This window comes from Heterodontus francisci, chromosome 9, assembly GCF_036365525.1.
Source record: "Heterodontus francisci isolate sHetFra1 chromosome 9, sHetFra1.hap1, whole genome shotgun sequence".
NCBI classification, from domain to species: Eukaryota; Metazoa; Chordata; class Chondrichthyes; order Heterodontiformes; family Heterodontidae; genus Heterodontus; species Heterodontus francisci.
The window spans coordinates 6,070,171-6,097,612 of record NC_090379.1 but is presented as its reverse complement, the minus strand read 5'-3'; the positions used below and the strand labels follow the sequence as shown (position 1 = coordinate 6,097,612).

Genomic DNA, 27,442 nt, shown 5'->3' with positions numbered 1-27,442 from the left:
ATAATGTATTCATGTTTGCTGACGATACAAAGTTAAGGAATGTAAATTGTGGGGAGGACACAAAGAGGCTGTAAAAAGATATAGACAGGTTAAGTGAGAGGGCAACAAGATGGAAGATGGAGTATAATGTGGGGAAGTGTGAGTTTATTCACTTTACTAATAAGAATAGAAAAAATGAATATTTTTAAAAGGGCTTGAAACTTCTAAATGTTATGTTCGGAGAGACTTAGGTGTACTCGAACAAGGAACACAAAGTTAGCATGCAGATACAACAAGCAATTAGGAAGGCAAATGGCATGTTGGCCTTTATTGCAAGGGGATTGGAGTTAAAGCCTGGCTCCCGACCCAAACCCGACCAAACCCAACTACATGTGTCGGGTTTAGGTCGGGTCTAGGTTTAGTGTCCAGCATCCGGGCTCAGGTTGGCTGTGGTCGGGTTTTGTTTTGTATTGTTTTCTTTTTAATCTACGTTTTGACATGATTTTTTTTTCTGTACTAGTAACATGTTTGATATTTTCGGGTCGGGTCGGGCATGAAAAAGTATTGAAGGACTCGGGCCCAGGTCGGGTTCGGGTTGGCTGTGGTTGGGTTGGGGCCTGGGTCGGGTTTTCATTTTATACAAGCCAGGCTTTAATTGGAGTTAAAGAATAATGAATTCTTGATGCAATTGTACAGGGCTTCAGTGAGACCACATCTAGAATACTGTGTGCAGTTTTGGACTCCATTATTACGGAAGGATATACTTGTATTGGAGGCAGCACAGCAAAGGTTTACTGGATTGGTCCCTGGGATGAGGGGATTGTCCTATGATGAGAGGCTGAGTAAATTGGGCCGATATTCTCTGGAGTTTAGGAAAATGAGAGGTGATCTAATTGAGACATACAAGATTCTGAAGGGGCTTGATAGGGTAGAAGCTGGGAGATTGTTTCCCCTGGTTGGGGAATCTAGAACATGGGGGCACAGTCTCAGGATAAGGGGTCGATCATTTAGGACTGAGATGAGGAGAAATTTCTTTACTGAGAGAGTTGTGAATATTTGGAATTCTCTACTGTAGAAGGTTCCATTGTTGAATATATTTAAGGCTGAGAGAGGCAGGTTTTTGGTCTCTCAGGGAATTGAGGGATATGGGAAATGGGCAGGAAAGTGGAGTTGAGGCAGAAGATCAGCCATGATCGTATTGAATGGCGGAGCAGGCTCGAGGGACCATTTGGTCTACTCCTCCTATCTCTTTTCCTTTCTCCCTCATGTGTTTATCCAGCTTCCCTTAAATGCATCTATTTGCCTCAACTACTCCCTCTGGTAGCAAATTGCACATTCTACCCACTCTCTGGGTAAAGACGTTTCTCATGAATTCCCATTGGAGATATTAGTGACTATCATATTTATGGCCCCTAGTTCTGGTCTCCTCACAACTTGAAATATTTTCTCCATGTCTCTCCTATCAGGTCACCCTTCTCATTCCTACAGAAAACCCCCAGCCTGTTCATTCTTTCCTGATGAATGGAACCTCTCAGATTTGATATGGTGACATAAGAAATAGGAACAGGAGTAGGAGTAGGCCATTCGGCCCTTCAACAAGATTATGGCTGATCTTCTACCCTAACAGGGAGGCAGTCGTGTAGTGGTAATGTCGCTGGACTAGTAATCCACAATCTAGGTTAATTCTCTGGGGACATGGGTTCGAATCCCACCATGGCAGCTGGTGAGATTTGAGTTCAATTAAAAAGCTAGTCTAATGGTGACCATGAAGCCATTGTTGATTGTTGTAACAACCCATCTGGTTCACTAATCCTTTTTAGGGAAGGAAATCTGCTGTCCTTACCTGGTCTGGCCTACATGTGACTGCAGACCCACAGCAATGTGGTTGACTCTGAAATGGCCCCGTAAGCCACTCAGTTAAAGGGCAATTAGGGATGGGCAATAAATGCTGGCCTAGCCAGTGACACCCACATCCCACAAATGAATAAAAAAAACTCCACCTTCCTGTATTATTCCCAAATCCCTTAATTCCCTTAGTACCCCACGATCCATTGATCTCTGTCTAGAATATACTCAATGATGGAGCATCCACAACCCTCTGGGGTCGAGAATTCCAAAGATTCACAACCCTCTGAGTGAAGAACTTCCTCCTCACCTTAGTTCCAAATGGCTGACCCCTTATCCTGAGACTGACCCCATGTTCTAGATTCCCAAAGAAGGGAAGCATCCTTGTGAATCTCTTTGCACCTTCTCCAGTGCCTTTATATCTTTTTTGTAATATGGACATTAAGTGAGGTCCAACCAAGGTTCTGTCAAAGTTGAACATAATTTCCCTGCTGTTCAATTCTACCTCTCTAGAAATGGACCCCAGTGTTTTGTTTGAGATAAGGCAGATTGAACACTGTTGATTGGACGTGGTGGGGGAGGGGAGAGTGGGGGGTCAACAGAACTTGTGTCTTATCAATGAAACACAAATACAATTTACCTCTGAAGGTTTGCTTATTGCCAGGGTTCACTAACAGAATGCAGGCGACTACTTTTTTAAAAAAGTTGTTTGTGTTTTTATTTGCTAATTAAAGTAAGATTTATTCAGTAACAATGCAACGATCATGGCCCAGTAGTAATTCATGAATTCTGTTTATGTAATCATTCCTTTATTTCAACTAGGTAAGTATATAATGGAATGTACGGAGGGTTAATGGGAAAGATTATTGATTCCGAATAGAAAAACGTAAACACGTAAGCGTTTTAAATAACCCTTAACTGCCTACAGGAGAACAGGAGAAGCAGCTGATTGGTGAGTGACGGTCTGTAATTTTACATTCTACTAGCAATTAGTTTAAAAGTAAGATTAAGGTCTGGCAGGGCAGCTTGGCCATGTGGAATTTGCCTCCTGTGGTATGTGGGCACTTCAAGGGGTCTTGACGAACACATCTTCAGGAAGTGTCACCGGCTGCAGAAGCTTGAGCTCCCGGTTTCGGAACTCGAGCGACGGCTGGAGTCACTGTGGTGCATCCGCAAGGCAGAGATCTATGTAGATAGTACGTTTCGGGAAGTGGTCACACCGCAGGTTAGGAGCATGCAGGCACAGAGGGAATGGGTGACCACCAGAAAGTCGAGGAGGACCAGGTACGTAGTGCAGGAGTCCTCTGAGTCTGTCTTGCTCACACATTGGTTTTCCATTTTAGATGCTAGTGAGGGTGATGGTTCCTCAGAGGTGTGCAGCCAGAGCCAAGTTCAGGGCACCATGCGTGGTTTAGCTGCATGGGTGGAAAGGAAGAAGAGCGGAAGAGAAATAGTGGTTGGGGATTCGATATTTGGCGGAACAGACGGGCGTTTCTGTGGCCATAGACGTGACTCCAGGATGGTGTTTTGCCTCACTGGTGCAATGTCATGGATGTCAGAGAGCAGTTGCAGAACATTCTTCTGGGGGAGGATGAACAGCCAGAGGTCGTGGACCACATTGGTACCAACGACTTAGGTAGAAAGAGGGATGGTGTCATGAAAGTATATTTTAGGAGGCTAGGAAAGAGATTAAAAAGCAGGACCTCAGAGGTAGTAATCTCCGGATCCCACATGCTAGTGAGCATAGGAATAGGAGGTGAGAGCAGATGAATGCGTGATTGGAGAGATGGACATTGGAACTGGTTCTGGGGGAGGTGGGACCTGTACAAGCCGGACAGTTTGCACCTCAATAGGGCTGGGACCAATATCCTTAACGGGAGGTTTGCTAGTGCTGTTGGGCAGGGTTTAAACTAGTTTGGCAGGGAGGTGGGGACCTGAGGGTAGAGACTCAGATGGGGCAAAAATCAAAAAATGGAAATGGAAGGCAGAAAATTGGTGAATGAGTCTGGAAGGCAGAGGAAATATAAAAATAAGAGTTTGGCAGTGCTCAATGGTATATACTTCAATGCAAGGAGTTCCAGCCATGGAAACATTTTCTCAGCATCTACCCTGACAAATCCCGAAAGGATTTTATATGTTCCAATTAGATTGTCTCTCATTCTTCTAAATACCATGGAACATAGGCCTAACTCTCCTCATAGGATAATCCTGTCAACCCAGGAACAGTCTGGTGCACACTGGTTGTACTCCCGCTCGAGCAAGTATATCCTTCCTTAAGTAAGGAGACCAAAACTGTATGCAGTACTCTAAGTGTGGTCTCACCAAGGCCTTGTACAATTGTAGCAAGCTTTCTTCACTCTTAGCCTCCATAGACAGGGGTTGGAGTCTAACATACCATTTGCCTCCCTGTTTACTTGCTGTACCTGCATGTTAACCTTCAGTGATTTGTGTACAAGGATACCCAGGTCCCTCTGAATGCAAACATTTCCCAGTGTCACCATTTAAAAAATATTCTGCTTTTCTGTTTTCCCTTCCAAAGTGGAAAATTTCACACTTCTTGACACTTTGTTCCATCTGCCATGTTCTTACCCACTCATCCAACCTGTCTATATCCCTTTGCATCCTCCTCATTGCTTACTTTCCCATCTAACTTTGTATTGTCAGCAAACTTGGATACTTTACACTCAGTTCCTTCATCTAAGTCATTAATGTAGATTGGAAATAGCTGAAGCCCAACTACGATCCTTGTGGTACCCCACTAGTTACAGACAGCCAACCCGAAAATGACCCATTTATTCCTACTCCACTTTTTGATCATTAACCAATCCTCAATCCACATTAATATATTACCCGTAATTCCATGAGCCCTAATTTTGTACTTTTGCCTGGTGGCCAGTCTCCCTGTGTGCATCTAGCTCCCTGTCTCTCTCAACTCCGAGATCCTTATAACCCTCCCAGATCTCTGCCCTCCACTAATTCTGGTCTCTTGAGCATCCTTAACTTCCTTTGCTCCACCATTGGTGGCCGTGCCTTCAGCTGTTTGCTTAAGGTCTAGAATTCCTTCCCGAAACCTCTCTGACTCTCTACCTCTCTCTCTCTTGTAAGACACTCTGTAAAACCTACCACTTCAGAGAAGTTGTTGATCACCTGCTTTAATATCTGCTGATGTTGCTTGGTGTCAAATTTTGTTTGATAATCGCTCCTGTGAAGTGTGTTGGGACCTTTATGTGAACGGTGCTAGATAAATGTATGATGGTGTTGTCAGGCTCTTTGACTGAGGTGGGGGTGGGGACTGTGGTGGTACCCAGTCAGGTGTGAAACATGGGCAGTTCCCTGGCAGTAATTATTGGACACTGATCAATTACATGAACCCTGGCTGATTTCCATCCCCTCCTCACCGTCCTTGCTTTTAGTCCAGGCTTGTTGGAGCCAACTGTCCTGACCCTTTCATCACCAATCCCCCATTCCTCACTCCCACCCCACTCCCACCCCACTCCAGGCTGAGATCTGACACTCAGCACAACCCCGGAAGTGGAATTTAGCTCCTTCCCTTTAATTGGTTGTCGATCTTCCTTTCATTTTTCCCATTTGCGACTATGTTGAGTTGGTGCCAAGACCTGTGCTCACCTTATCTCTGTCCAAAGGACACTCCGCCATTGTGTGTACCAAAAACAAATCAGTAAGGTAAACGAGAAAGGCAATTTGTTAATTGACGTCAATTAGGAGAGTCCCAAGCGAGACTTGACAGGGATTGGGAGTCCGGTAAGTTTAATGTGAAAGCTGATTGATGTTATTTACAATGCGCGTGTTTGGACTAATAGCAGAGTGACTGGTTTGGAGAGATTTTCAGTGGTGACAGCTTCAGTTTCAGTTTTTGTTTTATGCAGTAGATTTTTTGAGTGCTATTCATGCGATTATGGAGGAAGGGGTTGAGAGTGTATTAACTGGAGAGTATCAGATGGCTCCGAGAGGAGCTATTGTTGGATCAGCCTTTCAAGAAAAGCGAAGAAAGACTTGCATTTCTGTAGTGCCTTTCACTAGCTCTGGCTATCACAAAGTGCTTCACAGCCAATAAAGTACTTTTGAAGTGGCATCACTGTTGTAATGAAGGAAATACAATTTGCCAATTTGTGCACAGCAAGATCCCTCAAACAGCCAGAGATTAGTGACCAAATAATCTATGTTGGTTGAGGGGAAAATGTTGTGCAGGATACTGGAAGGCAGCTGGGAGAATATCTGACTGGGGAATACCAAATGGGGAGCAGCGTAGGGCATCTGGAATTGCTTCATGTTAAGAATTAAATCTTAACCATTGTTGGAAATGTCACTTGTGTTATTGCCTTGTGAGTTTGAATTGTTCAGAAGAGTCAATGCTTCATATAATTGTTCTTTATCAGAGTTAAATAGCATCAATTAACAGTGCGGTATTTTATTATATACAACGTAACTTGCATTTATATCGTGCCTTTAATGAAGAAAAACATCCCAAGACACTTCACAGGATTGTTATCAGACACAATTTAATACCGAGTCACATAAGGAGATATTAGAACCGATCAAAATGCAAGGTCTCAAAGGAGGAGAGAGAGAGAGAGAGGCGGAGAGGCAGAGAGGCTGAGGGAGGGAATTCCAGAGCTTAAGGCACAGTTGCCAATGGTGGAGCAATTTAAATCGGGCATGCACAGGAATCCAAATGGAATGCAGAGATGTAGGAGGGCGATGGGACTGGAGGAGATTACAGGTAGGGAGGAATCGGAGGGCGATGGGACTGGAGTAGATTACAGGTAGGGAGGAATCGGAGGGCGATGGGACTGGAGGAGATTACAGGTGGGGAGGAATCGGAGGGCGATGGGACTGGAGGAGATTACAGGTAGGGAGGAATCGGAGGGCGATGGGACTGGAGGAGATTACAGTTGGGGAGGAATCGGAGGGCGATGGGACTGGAGGAGATTACAGTTGGGAGGAATCGGAGGGCGATGGGACTGGAGGAGATTACAGGCGGGGAGGAATCGGAGGGCGATGGGACTGGAGGAGATTACAGGTAGGGAGGAATCGGAGGGCGATGGGACTGGAGGAGATTACAGGTGGGGAGGAATCGGAGGGCGATGGGACTGGAGGAGATTACAGGTAGGGAGGAATCGGAGGGCGATGGGACTGGAGGAGATTACAGGCGGGGAGGAATCGGAGGGCGATGGGACTGGAGGAGATTACAGGTAGGGAGGAATCGGAGGGCAATGGGACTGGAGGAGATTACAGGCGGGGAGGAATCGGAGGGCGATGGGACTGGAGGAGATTACAGGTGGGGAGGAATCGGAGGGCGATGGGACTGGAGGAGATTACAGGTGGGGAGGAATCGGAGGGCGATGGGACTGGAGGAGATTACAGGTAGGGAGGAATCGGAGGGCGATGGGACTGGAGGAGATTATAGGTAGGGAGGAATCGGAGGGCGATGGGACTGAAGGAGATTACAGGGAGGGAGGAATCGGAGGGCGATGGGACTGAAGGAGATTACAGGTAGGGAGGAATCGGAGGGCGATGGGACTGGAGGAGATTACAGGTAGGGAGGAATCGGAGGGCGATGGGACTGGAGGAGATTACAGGTGGGGAGGAATCGGAGGGCGATGGGACTGGAGGAGATTACAGGTAGGGAGGAATCGGAGGGCGATGGGACTGGAGGAGATTACAGGCGGGGAGGAATCGGAGGGCGATGGGACTGGAGGAGATTACAGGTAGGGAGGAATCGGAGGGCGATGGGACTGGAGGAGATTACAGGCGGGGAGGAATCGGAGGGCGATGGGACTGGAGGAGATTACAGGTGGGGAGGAATCGGAGGGCGATGGGACTGGAGGAGATTACAGGTAGGGAGGAATCGGAGGGCGATGGAACTGGAGGAGATTACAGGTAGGGAGGAATTGGAGGGCGATGGGACTGGAGGAGATTACAGGTAGGGAGGAATCGGAGGGCGATGGGACTGGAGGAGATTACAGGTAGGGAGGAATCGGAGGGCGATGGGACTGAAGGAGATTACAGGTAGGGAGGAATCGGAGGGCGATGGGACTGAAGGAGATTACAGGTAGGGAGGAATCGGAGGGCGATGGGACTGAAGGAGATTACAGATAGGGAGGAATCGGAGGGCGATGGGACTGGAGGAGATTACAGGTAGGGAGGAATCGGAGGGCGATGGGACTGAAGGAGATTACAGGTAGGGAGGAATCGGAGGGCGATGGGACTGAAGGAGATTACAGGTAGGGAGGAATCGGAGGGCGATGGGACTGGAGGAGATTACAGGTAGGGAGGAATCGGAGGGCGATGGGACTGGAGGAGATTACAGGTAGGGAGGAATCGGAGGGCGATGGGACTGAAGGAGATTACAGGCGGGGAGGAATCGAAGGGCGATGGGACTGAAGGAGATTACAGGTAGGGAGGAATCGGAGGGCGACGGGACTGAGGGAGATTACAGGCGGGGAGGAATCGGAGGGCGATGGGACTGGAGGAGATTACAGGTGGGGAGGAATCGGAGGGCGATGGGACTGGAGGAGATTACAGGTGGGGAGGAATCGGAGGGCGATGGGACTGGAGGAGATTACAGGTAGGGAGGAATCGGAGGGCGATGGGACTGGAGGAGATTACAGGTAGGGAGGAATCGGAGGGCGATGGGACTGGAGGAGATTACAGGTAGAGAGGAATCGGAGGGCGATGAGACTGGAGGAGATTACAGGTAGGGAGGAATCGGAGGGCGATGGGACTGGAGGAGATTACAGGTAGGGAGGAATCGGAGGGCGATGGGACTGGAGGAGATTACAGGTGTGGAGGAATCGGAGGGTGATGGGACTGGAGGAGATTACAGGTATGGAGGATTCGGAGGGTGATGGAAATGGAGGAGATTACAGGTGGGAAGGAATCGGAGGGTGATGGGACTGGAGGAGATTACAGGTATGGAGGATTCGGAGAGTGATGGGACTGGAGGAGATTACAGTCGGGAAGGAATCGGAGGGCGATGGGACTGAAGGAGATTACAGGTAGGGAGGAATCGGAGGGCGATGGGACTGGAGGAGATTACAGGTAGGGAGGAATCGGAGGGCAATGGGATTGGAGGAGATTACAGGTAGGGAGGAATCGGAGGGCGATGGGACTGAAGGAGATTACAGGTAGGGAGGAATCGGAGGGTGATGGAACTGGAGGAGATTACAGGTTGGGAGGAATCGGAGGGCGATGGAACTGAAGGAGATTACAGGTAGGGAGGAATCGGAGGGTGATGGGACTGGAGGAGATTACAGGTAGGGAGGAATCGGAGGGCGATGGGACTGGAGGAGATTACAGGTAGGGAGGAATCGGAGGGCGATGGGACTGAAGGAGATTACAGGTAGGGAGGAATCGGAGGGCGATGGGACTGGAGGAGATTACAGGTAGGGAGGAATCGGAGGGCAATGGGATTGGAGGAGATTACAGGTAGGGAGGAATCGGAGGGCGATGGGACTGAAGGAGATTACAGGTAGGGAGGAATCGGAGGGTGATGGAACTGGAGGAGATTACAGGTTGGGAGGAATCGGAGGGCGATGGAACTGAAGGAGATTACAGGTAGGGAGGAATCGGAGGGTGATGGGACTGGAGGAGATTACAGGTAGGGAGGAATCGGAGGGCGATGGGACTGGAGGAGATTACAGGTAGGGAGGAATCGGAGGGCGATGGGACTGGAGGAGATTACAGGTAGGGAGGAATCGGAGGGCGATGGGACTGGAGGAGATTACAGGTAGGGAGGAATCGGAGGGCGATGGGACTGAAGGAGATTACAGGTAGGGAGGAATCGGAGGGCGATGGGACTGAAGGAGATTACAGGTAGGGAGGAATCGGAGGGCGATGGGACTGAAGGAGATTACAGATAGGGAGGAATCGGAGGGCGATGGGACTGGAGGAGATTACAGGTAGGGAGGAATCGGAGGGCGATGGGACTGAAGGAGATTACAGGTAGGGAGGAATCGGAGGGCGATGGGACTGAAGGAGATTACAGGTAGGGAGGAATCGGAGGGCGATGGGACTGGAGGAGATTACAGGTAGGGAGGAATCGGAGGGCGATGGGACTGGAGGAGATTACAGGTAGGGAGGAATCGGAGGGCGATGGGACTGAAGGAGATTACAGGCGGGGAGGAATCGGAGGGCGATGGGACTGGAGGAGATTACAGGTATGGAGGATTCGGAGGGTGATGGGACTGGAGGAGATTACAGTTGGGAAGGAATCGGAGGGCGATGGGACTGGAGGAGATTACAGGTAGGGAGGAATCGGAGGGCGATGGGACTGGAGGAGATTACAGGTAGGGAGGAATCGGAGGGCGATGGGACTGAAGGAGATTACAGGTAGGGAGGAATCGGAGTGCGATGGGACTGGAGGAGATTACAGGTAGGGAGGAATCGGAGGGCAATGGGATTGGAGGAGATTACAGGTAGGGAGGAATCGGAGGGCGATGGGACTGAAGGAGATTACAGGTAGGGAGGAATTGGAGGGCGATGGGACTGGAGGAGATTACAGGTAGGGAGGAATCGGAGGGCAATGGGATTGGAGGAGATTACAGGTAGGGAGGAATCGGAGGGCGATGGGACTGAAGGAGATTACAGGTAGGGAGGAATCGGAGGACGATGGGACTGGAGGAGATTACAGGTAGGGAGGAATCGGAGGGCGATGGGACTGGAGGAGATTACAGGTAGGGAGGAATTGGAGGGCGATGGGACTGGAGGAGACTAGAGGTAGGGAGGAATTGGAGGGCGATGGGACTGAAGGAGATTACAGGTAGGGAGGAATCGGAGGGCGATGGGACTGAAGGAGATTACAGGTAGGGAGGAATCGGAGGGCGATGGTACTGAAGGAGATTACAGGTAGGGAGGAATCGGAGGGCGATGGGACTGGAGGAGATTACAGGCGGGAAGGAATCGGAGGGTTATGGGACTGGAGGAGATTACAGGTAGGGAGGAATCGGAGGGCGATGGGACTGAAGGAGATTACAGGTAGGGAGGAATCGGAGGACGATGGGACTGGAGGAGATTACAGGTATGGAGGATTCGGAGGGTGATGGGACTGGAGGAGATTACAGGTATGGAGGATTCGGAGGGTGATGGAACTGGAGGAGATTACAGGCGGGAAGGAATCGGAGGGTGATGGGACTGGAGGAGATTACAGGTATGGAGGATTCGGAGGGTGATGGGACTGGAGGAGATTACAGTCGGGAAGGAATCGGAGGGCGATGGGACTGGAGGAGATTACAGGTAGGGAGGAATCGGAGGGCGATGGGACTGGAGGAGATTACAGGTAGGGAGGAATCGGAGGGCGATGGGACTGAAGGAGATTACAGGTAGGGAGGAATCGGAGGGCGATGGGACTGGAGGAGATTACAGGTAGGGAGGAATCGGAGGGCAATGGGATTGGAGGAGATTACAGGTAGGGAGGAATCGGAGGGCGATGGGACTGAAGGAGATTACAGGTAGGGAGGAATCGGAGGGTGATGGAACTGGAGGAGATTACAGGTTGGGAGGAATCGGAGGGCGATGGAACTGAAGGAGATTACAGGTAGGGAGGAATCGGAGGGTGATGGGACTGGAGGAGATTACAGGTAGGGAGGAATCGGAGGGCGATGGGACTGGAGGAGATTACAGGTAGGGAGGAATCGGAGGGCGATGGGACTGGAGGAGATTACAGGTAGGGAGGAATCGGAGGGCGATGGGACTGGAGGAGATTACAGGTAGGGAGGAATCGGAGGGCGATGGGACTGGAGGAGATTACAGGTAGGGAGGAATCGGAGGGCGATGGGACTGAAGGAGATTACAGGTAGGGAGGAATTGGAGGGCGATGGGACTGAAGGAGATTACAGGTAGGGAGGAATCGGAGGGCGATGGGACTGAAGGAGATTACAGATAGGGAGGAATCGGAGGGCGATGGGACTGGAGGAGATTACAGGTAGGGAGGAATCGGAGGGCGATGGGACTGAAGGAGATTACAGGTAGGGAGGAATCGGAGGGCGATGGGACTGAAGGAGATTACAGGTAGGGAGGAATCGGAGGGCGATGGGACTGGAGGAGATTACAGGTAGGGAGGAATCGGAGGGCGATGGGACTGGAGGAGATTACAGGTAGGGAGGAATCGGAGGGCGATGGGACTGAAGGAGATTACAGGCGGGGAGGAATCGGAGGGCGATGGGACTGGAGGAGATTACAGGTATGGAGGATTCGGAGGGTGATGGGACTGGAGGAGATTACAGTCGGGAAGGAATTGGAGGGCGATGGGACTGGAGGAGATTACAGGTAGGGAGGAATCGGAGGGCGATGGGACTGGAGGAGATTACAGGTAGGGAGGAATCGGAGGGCGATGGGACTGAAGGAGATTACAGGTAGGGAGGAATCGGAGTGCGATGGGACTGGAGGAGATTACAGGTAGGGAGGAATCGGAGGGCAATGGGATTGGAGGAGATTACAGGTAGGGAGGAATCGGAGGGCGATGGGACTGAAGGAGATTACAGGTAGGGAGGAATTGGAGGGCGATGGGACTGGAGGAGATTACAGGTAGGGAGGAATCGGAGGGCAATGGGATTGGAGGAGATTACAGGTAGGGAGGAATCGGAGGGCGATGGGACTGAAGGAGATTACAGGTAGGGAGGAATCGGAGGACGATGGGACTGGAGGAGATTACAGGTAGGGAGGAATCGGAGGGCGATGGGACTGGAGGAGATTACAGGTAGGGAGGAATTGGAGGGCGATGGGACTGGAGGAGATTAGAGGTAGGGAGGAATTGGAGGGCGATGGGACTGAAGGAGATTACAGGTAGGGAGGAATCGGAGGGCGATGGGACTGAAGGAGATTACAGGTAGGGAGGAATTGGAGGGCGATGGTACTGAAGGAGATTACAGGTAGGGAGGAATCGGAGGGCGATGGGACTGGAGGAGATTACAGGCGGGAAGGAATCGGAGGGTTATGGGACTGGAGGAGATTACAGGTAGGGAGGAATCGGAGGGCGATGGGACTGAAGGAGATTACAGGTAGGGAGGAATCGGAGGACGATGGGACTGGAGGAGATTACAGGTAGGGAGGAATCGGAGGGCGATGGGACTGGAGGAGATTACAGGTAGGGAGGAATCGGAGGGCGATGGGACTGGAGGAGATTACAGGTAGGGAGGAATCGGAGGACGATGGGACTGGAGGAGATTACAGGTAGGGAGGAATCGGAGGACGATGGGACTGGAGGAGATTACAGGTAGGGAGGAATCGGAGGGCGATGGGACTGAAGGAGATTACAGGTAGGGAGGAATCGGAGGACGATGGGACTGGAGGAGATTACAGGTAGGGAGGAATCGGAGGGCGATGGGACTGGGGGAGATTACAGTTGGGGAGGAATCGGAGGGCGATGGGACTGGAGGAGATTTCAGGTAGGGAGGAATTGGAGGGCGATGGGACTGGAGGAGATTCCAGGTAGGGAGGAATTGGAGGGCGATGGGACTGAAGGAGATTACAGGTAGGGAGGAATCGGAGGGCGATGGGACTGGAGGAGATTACAGGTAGGGAGGAATCGGAGGGCGATGGGACTGGAGGAGATTACAGGTAGGGAGGAATCGGAGGGCGATGGGACTGGAGGAGATTACAGGTAGGGAGGAATCGGAGGGCGATGGGACTGGAGGAGATTACAGTTGGGGAGGAATCGGAGGGCGATGGGACTGAAGGAGATTACAGGTAGGGAGGAATCGGAGGGTGATGGAACTGGAGGAGATTACAGGTTGGGAGGAATCGGAGGGCGATGGAACTGAAGGAGATTACAGGTAGGGAGGAATCGGAGGGTGATGGGACTGGAGGAGATTACAGGTAGGGAGGAATCGGAGGGCGATGGGACTGGAGGAGATTACAGGTAGGGAGGAATCGGAGGGCGATGGGACTGGAGGAGATTACAGGTAGGGAGGAATCGGAGGGCGATGGGACTGGAGGAGATTACAGGTAGGGAGGAATCGGAGGGCGATGGGACTGGAGGAGATTACAGGTAGGGAGGAATCGGAGGGCGATGGGACTGAAGGAGATTACAGGTAGGGAGGAATTGGAGGGCGATGGGACTGAAGGAGATTACAGGTAGGGAGGAATCGGAGGGCGATGGGACTGAAGGAGATTACAGATAGGGAGGAATCGGAGGGCGATGGGACTGGAGGAGATTACAGGTAGGGAGGAATCGGAGGGCGATGGGACTGAAGGAGATTACAGGTAGGGAGGAATCGGAGGGCGATGGGACTGAAGGAGATTACAGGTAGGGAGGAATCGGAGGGCGATGGGACTGGAGGAGATTACAGGTAGGGAGGAATCGGAGGGCGATGGGACTGGAGGAGATTACAGGTAGGGAGGAATCGGAGGGCGATGGGACTGAAGGAGATTACAGGCGGGGAGGAATCGGAGGGCGATGGGACTGGAGGAGATTACAGGTATGGAGGATTCGGAGGGTGATGGGACTGGAGGAGATTACAGTCGGGAAGGAATTGGAGGGCGATGGGACTGGAGGAGATTACAGGTAGGGAGGAATCGGAGGGCGATGGGACTGGAGGAGATTACAGGTAGGGAGGAATCGGAGTGCGATGGGACTGGAGGAGATTACAGGTAGGGAGGAATCGGAGGGCAATGGGATTGGAGGAGATTACAGGTAGGGAGGAATCGGAGGGCGATGGGACTGAAGGAGATTACAGGTAGGGAGGAATTGGAGGGCGATGGGACTGGAGGAGATTACAGGTAGGGAGGAATCGGAGGGCAATGGGATTGGAGGAGATTACAGGTAGGGAGGAATCGGAGGGCGATGGGACTGAAGGAGATTACAGGTAGGGAGGAATCGGAGGACGATGGGACTGGAGGAGATTACAGGTAGGGAGGAATCGGAGGGCGATGGGACTGGAGGAGATTACAGGTAGGGAGGAATTGGAGGGCGATGGGACTGGAGGAGATTAGAGGTAGGGAGGAATTGGAGGGCGATGGGACTGAAGGAGATTACAGGTAGGGAGGAATCGGAGGGCGATGGGACTGAAGGAGATTACAGGTAGGGAGGAATTGGAGGGCGATGGTACTGAAGGAGATTACAGGTAGGGAGGAATCGGAGGGCGATGGGACTGGAGGAGATTACAGGCGGGAAGGAATCGGAGGGTTATGGGACTGGAGGAGATTACAGGTAGGGAGGAATCGGAGGGCGATGGGACTGAAGGAGATTACAGGTAGGGAGGAATCGGAGGACGATGGGACTGGAGGAGATTACAGGTAGGGAGGAATCGGAGGGCGATGGGACTGGAGGAGATTACAGGTAGGGAGGAATCGGAGGGCGATGGGACTGGAGGAGATTACAGGTAGGGAGGAATCGGAGGACGATGGGACTGGAGGAGATTACAGGTAGGGAGGAATCGGAGGACGATGGGACTGGAGGAGATTACAGGTAGGGAGGAATCGGAGGGCGATGGGACTGAAGGAGATTACAGGTAGGGAGGAATCGGAGGACGATGGGACTGGAGGAGATTACAGGTAGGGAGGAATCGGAGGGCGATGGGACTGGGGGAGATTACAGTTGGGGAGGAATCGGAGGGCGATGGGACTGGAGGAGATTACAGGTAGGGAGGAATTGGAGGGCGATGGGACTGGAGGAGATTACAGGTAGGGAGGAATTGGAGGGCGATGGGACTGAAGGAGATTACAGGTAGGGAGGAATCGGAGGGCGATGGGACTGGAGGAGATTACAGGTAGGGAGGAATCGGAGGGCGATGGGACTGGAGGAGATTACAGGTAGGGAGGAATCGGAGGGCGATGGGACTGGAGGAGATTACAGGTAGGGAGGAATCGGAGGGCGATGGGACTGGAGGAGATTACAGTTGGGGAGGAATCGGAGGGCGATGGGACTGGAGGAGATTACAGTTGGGGAGGAATCGGAGGGCGATGGGACTGGAGGAGATTACAGTTGGGGAGGAATCGGAGGGCGATGGGACTGGAGGAGATTACAGGTATGGAGGAATCGGAGGGCAATGGAACTGGAGGAGATTACAGGTAGGGAGGAATCGGAGGGCGATGGGACTGGAGGAGATTACAGGTAGGGAGGAATCGGAGGGCGATGGGACTGGAGGAGATTACAGGTAGGGAGGAATCGGAGGGCGATGGGACTGGAGGAGATTACAGTTGGGGAGGAATCGGAGGGCGATGGGACTGGAGGAGATTACAGTTGGGGAGGAATCGGAGGGCGATGGGACTGGAGGAGATTACAGGCGGGGAGGAATCGGAGGGCGATGGGACTGGAGGAGATTACAGGTATGGAGGAATCGGAGGGCAATGGAACTGGAGGAGATTACAGGTAGGGAGGAATCGGAGGGCGATGGGACTGGAGGAGATTACAGGTAGGGAGGAATCGGAGGGCGATGGGACTAGAGGAGATTACAGGTAGGGAGGAATCGGAGGGCGATGGGACTGGAGGAGATTACAGGTAGGGAGGAATCGGAGGGCGATGGGACTGGAGGAGATTACAGGTAGGGAGGAATCGGAGGGCGATGGGACTGAAGGAGATTACAGGTAGGGAGGAATCGGAGGGCGATGGGACTGGAGGAGATTACAGGTAGGGAGGAATCGGAGGGCGATGGGACTAGAGGAGATTACAGGTAGGGAGGAATCGGAGGGCGATGGGACTGGAGGAGATTACAGGTAGGGAGGAATCGGAGGGCGATGGGACTGGAGGAGATTACAGGTAGGGAGGAATCGGAGGGCGATGGGACTGGAGGAGATTACAGTTGGGGAGGAATCGGAGGGCGATGGGACTGGAGGAGATTACATTTGGGGAGGAATCGGAGGGCGATGGGACTGGAGGAGATTACAGTTGGGGAGGAATCGGAGGGCGATGGGACTGAAGGAGATTACAGGTAGGGAGGAATCGGAGGGTGATGGGACTGGAGGAGATTACAGGTAGGGAGGAATCGGAGGGCGATGGGACTGGAGGAGATTACAGGTAGGGAGGAATCGGAGGGCGATGGGACTGGAGGAGATTACAGGCGGGGAGGAATCGGAGGGCGATGGGACTGGAGGAGATTACAGGTATGGAGGAATCGGAGGGCGATGGGACTGGAGGAGATTACAGGTAGGGAGGAATCGGAGGGCGATGGGACTGGAGGAGATTACAGGTATGGAGGAATCGGAGGGCGATGGAACTGGAGGAGATTACAGGTAGGGAGGAATCGGAGGGCGATGGGACTGGAGGAGATTACAGGTAGGGAGGAATCGGAGGGCGATGGGACTGGAGGAGATTACAGGTAGGGAGGAATCGGAGGGCGATGGGACTGGAGGAGATTACAGGTAGGGAGGAATGAAGCGATGGAGGGATTTGAAGATGATGATGGGAATTTTAAAATTGAACCATTGCCAGACTGGGGGCCAATGTGGGTCAGCGAGCACAGGGGAGATGGATGAGTGGGACGTGGTCTGATTTGAGCCAAGAAACAGATTTTTTGATGAGTCCAGGTTTGTGAAGGATGGAAGATGTGAGTCCGGCCAAGACAGCAGTGGAATAGTTGGGTCTCGAGCTAACAAAAGTATGGATGAGGGTTTCAGTAGCAGATAAGCTTGCAGGGGCGGAGATGGGAGATTTTACAGATGTGGAAGCAGGTGTTTTCAGTGATGCAATGGTTAAGGGTTCAGAAATTCAGAAGCTCAGCCTAATAGAATAGGATACTGAAATTGCAAACAGACTGGTTCAGCCACAGACAATGGTCAGGGAGAAGGTTGGAGGCAGTGCTTCGGGAGCTCTTGTCTTCTCAATATTTAATTGGAGGACATTTCTGCTCATACAGTCCTGGATGTTGGACAAGCAGCGTAACAAATCAGTCACCATGCTGTGTGTTACTGGTTATAATGCTCCTGCACAGTATAGGACTGTGTTACTGGGTATAACACTGTGTATATTATATAATACACACCGTGCATCCCTGGGTATAACACTGTATATTATCCTGAAACATAAAAAATAGGAGCAGGAGCAGACCATTCAGCCCTTCGAGCCTGCTCCACCATTCATTGTGATCATGGCTGATCATCCAACTCAGTAACCTGTTCCCACTTTCCCCCCATATCCTTTGATCCCTTTCGCCCCAAGAGCTATATCAAACTCCTTCTTGAAAACATACAATGTTTTGGCCTCAACTGAAACACATGGTGTGTTACTGGGTATAACACCGTATGTACTACATAATACAATTGTATTACTGGGTATAAACACTGTATATATTATAATACACCGTGCGTTACTGGATATGACACTGTATATCACACAGTGTGTTGCTGGGTATAACAGTCCTGTGTATATTGTACAGCTCTAGGCCTCATTACACTCTGCTCCAAACATGGACAAAGGAGCTGAATTCCAGAGGTGAGGCAAGTGTGACTGCCGTTGACATCAAGGCAGCATTTGACTGAATGTGGTCATACACCACCTTAAACATTCACTCCCTCCACCACCGACGCACAGTGGCAGCAGTGTGTACCGTCTACAAGATGCACTGCAGCAACTCACCAAGGCTCCTTAGACAGCACCTTCCAAACCCGCGACCTCTACCATCTAGAAGGACAAGGGCAGCAAATGCATGGCAACACCACCACCTGCAAGTTCCCCTCCAAGCCACACACTATCCTGACTTGGAACTATATCGCCGTTCCTTCACTGTCGCTGGGTCAAAATCTTGGAACTCCCTTCCTAACAGCACTGTGGGTGTACCTACCCCACATGGATGCAGCGGTTCAAGAAGGCAGCTCACCACCACGTTCTCAGGGGCAATTCGGGATGGACAATAAATGCTGGCCTAACCAGCGATGCCCACATCCCATGGACGAATTAAGGGCTGCTATCCTCTATAATATACACAGAGGCTGTTATTCTCTATAATATACATAATGTTAGTTTAGTTTAGATATACAGCACTGAAACAGGCCCTTCAGCCCACCGAGTCTGTGCCAACCATTAACCACCCATTTATACCAATCCTACACCAATTCCATATTCCTACCACATCCCCACCTGTCTCTATATTTCCCTACCACCTACCTATACTAGGGGCGATTGCTAATGGCCAATTTACCTATCAACCTGCAAGTCTTTGGCATGTGGGAGGAAACCGGAGCACCCGGAGGAAACCCATGCAGACACAGGGAGAACTTGCAAACTCCACACAGGCAGTACCCAGAATTGAACCCGGGTCGCTGGAGCTGTGAGGCTGCGATGCTAACCACTGCGCCACTCTATAATATACACAGAGCCTGTTATTCTCTATAATATACACAGGGGCTGCTATTCTCTATAATATACACAGGGGCTGCTATTCTCTATAATATACACAGGGTCTGCTATTCTCTATAATATACACAGGGTCTGCTACTCTCTATAATATACACAGGGGCTGCTATTATCTATAATATACACAGGGGCTGCTGTTCTCTATAATATACACAGGGGCTGCTATTCTCTGTAATATACACAGGGGCTGCTGTTCTCTATAATATACACAGAGGCTGTTATTCCCTATAGTATACACAGGGGCTGCTATTCTCTATAATATACACAGGGTCTGCTATTCTCTATAATATACACAGGGTCTGCTATTCTCTATAATATACACAGGGTCTGCTACTCTCTATAATATACACAGGGGCTGCTATTATCTAGAATATACACAGGGGCTGCTGTTCTCTATAATATACACAGGGTCTGCTATTCTCTATAATATACACAGAGGCTGTTATTCCCTATAGTATACACAGGGGCTGCTATTCTCTATAATATACACAGGGGCTGCTATTATCTATAATATACACAGGGGCTGCTGTTCTCTATAATATACACAGGGGCTGCTATTATCTATAATATACACAGGGGCTGCTGTTCTCTATAATATACACAGGGTCTGCTATTCTCTATAATATACACAGGGGCTGTTATTATCTATAATATACACAGGGGCTGCTGTTCTCTATAATATACACAGGGTCTGCTATTCTCTATAATATACACAGAGGCTGTTATTCCCTATAGTATACACAGGGGCTGCTATTCTCTGTAATATACACAGGGTCTGCTATTCTCTATAATATACACAGAGGCTGTTATTCCCTATAGTATACACAGGGGCTGCTATTCTCTGTAATATACACAGGGTCTGCTATTCTCTATAATATACACAGAGGCTGTTATTCCCTATAGTATACACAGGGGCTGCTATTCTCTATAATATACACAGGGTCTGCTATTCTCTATAATATACACAGGGTCTGCTACTCTCTATAATATACACAGGGGCTGCTATTATCTATAATATACACAGGGGCTGCTGTTCTCTATAATATACACAGGGTCTGCTATTCTCTATAATATACACAGAGGCTGTTATTCCCTATAGTATACACAGGGGCTGCTATTCTCTATAATATACACAGGGTCTGCTACTCTCTATAATATACACAGGGGCTGCTATTATCTATAATATACACAGGGGCTGCTATTCTCTATAATATACACAGGGTCTGCTATTCTCTATAATATACACAGGGTCTGCTATTCTCTATAATATACACAGGGTCTGCTACTCTCTATAATATACACAGGGGCTGCTATTATCTATAATATACACAGGGGCTGCTGTTCTCTATAATATACACAGGGTCTGCTATTCTCTATAATATACACAGAGGCTGTTATTCCCTATAGTATACACAGGGGCTGCTATTCTCTATAATATACACAGGGGCTGCTATTATCTATAATATACACAGGGGCTGCTGTTCTCTATAATATACACAGGGGCTGCTATTATCTATAATATACACAGGGGCTGCTGTTCTCTATAATATACACAGGGTCTGCTATTCTCTATAATATACACAGAGGCTGTTATTCCCTATAGTATACACAGGGGCTGCTATTCTCTGTAATATACACAGGGTCTGCTATTCTCTATAATATACACAGAGGCTGTTATTCCCTATAGTATACACAGGGGCTGCTATTCTCTATAATATACACAGGGTCTGCTATTCTCTATAATATGCACAGAGGCTGTTATTCCCTATAATATACACAGGGGCTGCTATTCTCTGTAATATACACAGGGTCTGCTATTCTCTATAATATACACAGAGGCTGTTATTCCCTATAGTATACACAGGGGCTGCTATTCTCTATAATATACACAGGGTCTGCTATTCTCTATAATATACACAGGGTCTGCTACTCTCTATAATATACACAGGGGCTGCTATTATCTATAATATACACAGGGGCTGCTGTTCTCTATAATATACACAGGGTCTGCTATTCTCTATAATATACACAGAGGCTGTTATTCCCTATAGTATACACAGGGGCTGCTATTCTCTATAATATACACAGGGTCTGCTACTCTCTATAATATACACAGGGGCTGCTATTATCTATAATATACACAGGGGCTGCTATTCTCTATAATATACACAGGGTCTGCTATTCTCTATAATATACACAGGGTCTGCTATTCTCTATAATATACACAGGGTCTGCTACTCTCTATAATATACACAGGGGCTGCTATTATCTATAATATACACAGGGGCTGCTGTTCTCTATAATATACACAGGGTCTGCTATTCTCTATAATATACACAGAGGCTGTTATTCCCTATAGTATACACAGGGGCTGCTATTCTCTATAATATACACAGGGGCTGCTATTATCTATAATATACACAGGGGCTGCTGTTCTCTATAATATACACAGGGGCTGCTATTATCTATAATATACACAGGGGCTGCTGTTCTCTATAATATACACAGGGTCTGCTATTCTCTATAATATACACAGAGGCTGTTATTCCCTATAGTATACACAGGGGCTGCTATTCTCTGTAATATACACAGGGTCTGCTATTCTCTATAATATACACAGAGGCTGTTATTCCCTATAGTATACACAGGGGCTGCTATTCTCTATAATATACACAGGGTCTGCTATTCTCTATAATATGCACAGAGGCTGTTATTCCCTATAATATACACAGGGGCTGCTACTCTCTATAATATACACAGGGTCTGCTATTATCTATAATATACACAGGGACTGCTATTCTCTGTAATATATACAGGGCTACTATATTCTATAATATACATGGGTCTCCTCTTCCCTATAGTGTACACACATGCTGCTATTCTCTATAATATACACAGGGGCTGCTCTTCTCTCTAGTACACACGGGGGTGGGGGTGGGGGTGGGGGGTTGCTGTTCCCTATAATGTTCTCGGGGTGCGCAGTGCTGTATAATACATGTAGGGGTTCTTAATCCTTCTGCAGACATGGTTGATCTGGAATTATATCGGGTGCTATTGAGTATAATATTCTAGGGGCTGTTATTCCCTGTAATCTACACAGGGGGCAGTGGTGCTATATATATAATCTACACAGGCTGCAATTGTCGACCAGAGTCAAACTCGTTTTGTATACAGGACTTTCAGCAGCTGATTCAACATCCTGGCACTTCGTATGTGTCACATTCAGCAGAAGTTATTTGGATGTACTGAGTTAGAAAATGCTCTGTTTTGCCTGCTGCTTGGGCATAAAATGGGTGCAAATGCAGACTAATTTCTGGGTGCAACACGGACCAATTTCTGGGTGCAAGGATCCTGCACCTACACTGCACCGTCTTTGGTGACTGCCAGAAATCAGCAAGGGGATGTCTGTGTTACTGTTTGCGGACATTTCTGCAAACTGCACGTGAAACTCACTGAAGTAGGCACTGTGAAAACTCCCGATTGGCTTTACCAGTTTAACTGTGACCAAAGCAATGCTTCTCAAAGGGACTGCTGGACTCTGCTGAAGGAATAGTCGGGGAAATCGCTCCATTTTTAAAAATGTCTCCTCCTGTGGAACCGGGAGAAGTAGGAATGCCTCTCCCAGCTCCACAGCATTACCGTGGGCCCACGATTGGACTTACTGCATTTTCCACCATGCAGCTCCCTCACCAACAATGCAGGAGACCAAAATCTGATCCCTGATATCTGATGAGCTAACTCTGGGGGAGCAGCAAATTCAGGGAGTTGGCCTGCCATTAAAATGTTTATTTTATTCATTCATGGGATGTGGGCGTCGCTGGCCAGGCCAGCATTTATTGCCCATCCCTAACTGCCCTGTGGTGGTGAGCTGCCTTCTTGAACTGCTGCAGTCCATGTGGTACACCCACAGTATTCTGAGGCCCAATTTTAGATTGGATTCTGAGTTTTCTACCTGTCCCCCGCTTGGCTTTAGCCCACTACTCTTCAGAATTCCTCCCTCAGAAAGTGGTTTTGATGACAGACATTTCATGGGCAATCAGTTGGTATGTGCACAGCAGCCGCATTAACACTGCGAGCGTTATCAAACATTAATTTGTGCTTTTTAAAGCAATACTGCTAATTCACTAAATTGATCTTCACCTAACTTCCCAGTGTGCTTGTCACATACATTTCCCACCTAGCTTTCCTTCATAGAATTCTACAGCACAGAAACAGTCCATTCGGCCCATTGTGCCTGTGCCAGCTCTTTTAAAGAACTATCCCAATTAGTCCCAATCTCCTGCACTATCCCCATAGCTCTGCAAATTTTCTCCTTTTCAAGTATTTATCCAATTTCCCTTTTGAAAGTTACTATTGAATCTGCTTCCGCCGTTCTTTCCGACAGTGCGTTCCAGATCACAACAACTCACTTGTAAAAATGAAGAAATTCTCCTTCTCTTCCTTCAGATTCATTTGCCAATGATCTTAAATCATTGTCCTCTGGTTACTCACCCTCCTACAAGTGGAAATGTTGTGTTCTTTCACAACAGTCACCTGTAGCTTCGAAATCAATCACGTGGCCCTTTCACTCCACTTACAAATGACAAAATACGGTTCATAATTCTGTGAATCTTGTATTCCAGCTAATTTGATGCCGACTATGTTCTGGGTTGGAAACGGCACAGTTTAATTACAGGGGGGGAGGTGTATGAAAAATAATTATCAAAACAATGATTTTGATTTTGAGTATTGCTGAAATTAGAGACATGTTGTCGAAGCTTTTAGTCTTGCATTCGTCAGGACAATCCAGAAGAATAACCAATGTAAGGGAAAACAACAACTTATACTGCATGAGAAGAGAGTGCTGATTGGTTAGCAAGTGAACTCTGATTGGTAGGCACAATGTTTGTACATATTCTTTCTGTCTGCAAAGAACAGGGCCCAGTGTATTAATATATGTAGCTCCCAGTACAAATGCGCCACACTGTGAGCCCTACTGACAATCTTAAAATGGTTGTCAGCGTAATTCTTAGCACACTGAGGATTATTTAACAAATGTTGTCCAATCGCGGAATCATGTCTAATGTTGGACACTGTTTTTTTGAGTTTTGCAAGCACGGGCTGGTTGGATACGGTCTGTACCTTGCCTGTTGCGAACAGTGGAAGGGACGTGTTGTTTGATACGATCCACCAGTCTTTGGGATGTGCGTCCTATATACCTAGTATCACACTGGCATTGAAATTCGTATATCACATTACTCATTTGTGTGATAGGCAGAACTTCTTTTTGCGCCTGTTTCAGCTGAACAAAATAAGTGACAGCCATTCGCTGGTTCATTCCCCAGGGCAATGTCTTGACCAATCAGTGTCAAGCTGCCTGGTTTAAATTTTAAACAAAGCTTGGCAGTTAACTGTCAGTCACCGTAAACTGGTGCATTCTCCATGGCAATGCCTCCACCAATCAGAGTTCACTTGCCAACCAATCAGCACTTTCTTCTCACGCACTATAAGTTGTTGTTTTCCCTTACATTGGTTATTCTTCCGGATTGTCCTGATGAGTGAAAGACGAAAAGCTTCAACAACATGTCTCTAGTTTCAGCATTACACAAGTTCTGTACTACGAAATGACTATACGAGTTTGAGTGGCTGTGTACGTCGTCACCTTGAGTTCAGCTGAGGCCAGATAATGACTGTATTTTCCAGTTCACAATTTAAATTGTTGTCACACAATTAGTAAACTAAATGGTGGAAATAAAAATCTATCAATGGATTCAGATGGACACATCTGCCAAGATTTTATGGATTTAGTATCAAGATCCCAGTCCCCAGCACGGTCTTTCCTTTCTGACCCTCTTTCTCTCTTGTCCCTATTTGTCAGACTGTCGTGAAATCGCAGTTAATAAACATTTGCATTTCACAACATCAGGACATCCCAAAGCATTTTACAGCCAATGATGTACTTTCTGAAGTGTAGTCACTGTTGTAATGTAGGAAATGCAGCTCACAATTTTCACACAGCAAGATCCCACAAACACCAATGTGATCACTAGATAATCTATTTCTGTGATGTTGATTGAGGGATAAATATTGGCCCGGACACTGGGGAGAACTCGCCTGCTCTCCTTCCAATAGTGGCCATGAAAACTTTTATGTCCACCTGTGAGGGCAGACGGGGCCTCGGTTTAATGACTCATCCAAAAGTAATTATGTTGTAATAAAGTCACTGAAATGACAGCATATTTCTTGAAACAACAGAGCAGAACACCAACAGTCCATATATTAAATGTTTGTTGAGGTTTCTCTTTACATATCTGTCTCTCCTCTCCCTGGAATCTGTTTCAAGACTGGGCCTGAATTACTTTAGCTCAGCCTGCTCCAGACAGTGTAACTTTACAGAGTTATAGAGAACAGTAGCATCTGTCTGTATTCTAGATACAGTGTAAATCTCCCTCTACACTGTCCCATCAAACACTCCCAGGACAGGGACAGCACGGGGTTAGATACAGAGTAAAGCTCCCTCTACACTGTCCCATCAAACACTCCCAGGACAGGTACAGCACGGGGTTAGATACAGAGTAAAGCTCCCTCTACACTGTCCCCATCAAACACTCCCAGGACAGGTACAGTACGGGGTTAGATACAGAGTAAATCGCCCTCTACACTGTCCCATCCAACACTCCCAGGACAGGTACAGCACGGGGGTTAGATACAGAGTAAAGCTCCCTCTACACTGTCCCATCCAACACTCCCAGGACAGGTACAGTACAGGGTTAGATACAGGGTAAAGCTCCCTTTACACTGTCCCATCAAACACTCCCAGGACAGGAAAAAAAAGAAAAAAAAAAACGGGGTTAGATACAGAGTAAAGCTCCCTCTACACTGTCCCATCCAACACTCCCAGGACAGGTACAGCACGGGGTTAGATACAGAGTAAATCTCCCTCTACACTGTCCCATCAAACACTCCCAGGACTGGGACAGCACGGGGTTAGATACAGAGTAAAGCTCCCTCTACACTGTCCCATCAAACACTCCCAGGACAGGTACAGCACGGGGTTAGATACAGAGTAAAGCTCCCTCTACACTGTCCCCATCAAACACTCCCAGGGCAGGGACAGCACGGGGATAGATACAGAGTAAAGCTCCCTCTACACTCTACCCATCAAACACTCCCAGGACAGGTACAGTACGGGATTAGATACGGAGTAAAGCTCCCTCTACACTCTACCCATCAAACACTCCCAGGACAGGTACAGTACGGGATTAGAAACAGTGTAAAGCTTCCTCTACACTGTCCCCATCAAATGCTGCCACAGTACAAAGAACAAAGAACAAAGATAATTACAGCACAGGAACAGGCCCTTCGGCCCTCCAAGCCTGCGCCGATCCAGATCCTCTCTCTAAACATGTCGCCTATTTTCTAAGGTTCTGTATCTCTTTTCTTCCTGCCCATTCATGTATCTGTCTAGATACATCTTAAAAGACGCTATCGTGCCCGCATCTACCACCTCCGCTGGCAACGTGTTTCAGGCACCCACCACCCTCTGCGTAAAGAACTTTCCACGCATATCCCCCCTAAACATTTCCCCTTTCACTTTGAACTCGTGTCCTCTAGTAATTGAAACCCCCACTCTGGGAAAAAGCCTCTTGCTGTCCACCCTGTCTATACCTCTCATGATTTTGTACACCTCAATCAGGTCCCCCCTCAACCTCCGTCTTTCTAATGAAAATAATCCTAATCTACTCAACCTCTCTTCATAGCTAGCGCCCTCCATACCAGGCAACATCCTGGTGAACCTCCTCTGCACCCTCTCCAAAGCATCCACATCCTTTTGATAATGTGGCGACCAGAACTGCACGCAGTATTCCAAATGTGGCCGAACCAAAGTCCTATACAACTGTAACATGACCTGCCAACTCTTGTACTCAATGCCCCGTCCGATGAAGGAAAGCATGCCGTATGCCTTCTTGACCACTCTATTTACCTGCGTTGCCACCTTCAGGGAACAGTGGACCTGAACACCCAAATCTCTCTGGACATCAATTTTCCCCAGGACTTTTCCATTTACTGTATAGTTCACTCTTGAATTGGATCTTCCAAAATGCATCACCTCGCATTTGCCCTGATTGAACTCCATCTGCCATTTCTCTGCCCAACTCTCTAATCTATCTATATTCTGCTGTATTCTCTGACAGTCCCCTTCACTATCTGCTACTCCACCAATCTTAGTGTCGTCTGCAAACTTGCTAATCAGTCCACCTATACTTTCCTCCAAATCATTAATGTATATCACAAACAACAGTGGTCCCAGCACGGATCCCTGTGGAACAC

The 27,442-nt window shown here is 48.7% G+C and overlaps 1 protein-coding gene across 2 annotated transcripts in view; it reads left to right on the top strand.

Moving 5' to 3' along the window:
• Window positions 1-27,442, top strand: part of esr2a (estrogen receptor 2a) — a 569,342-nt gene that overhangs the window by 95,999 nt on the left and 445,901 nt on the right. Inside the window, exon 1 of one of the 2 annotated variants that reach the window (XM_068038485.1) lies at window positions 5,430-5,586. The exons of the other annotated variant lie outside the window; for it this stretch is intronic. The gene's annotated coding sequence lies outside the window, so the exon portion shown is untranslated. Of the gene's footprint in view, window positions 1-5,429; window positions 5,587-27,442 lie in introns of those variants that run through there. 2 annotated transcript variants of the gene reach the window in all.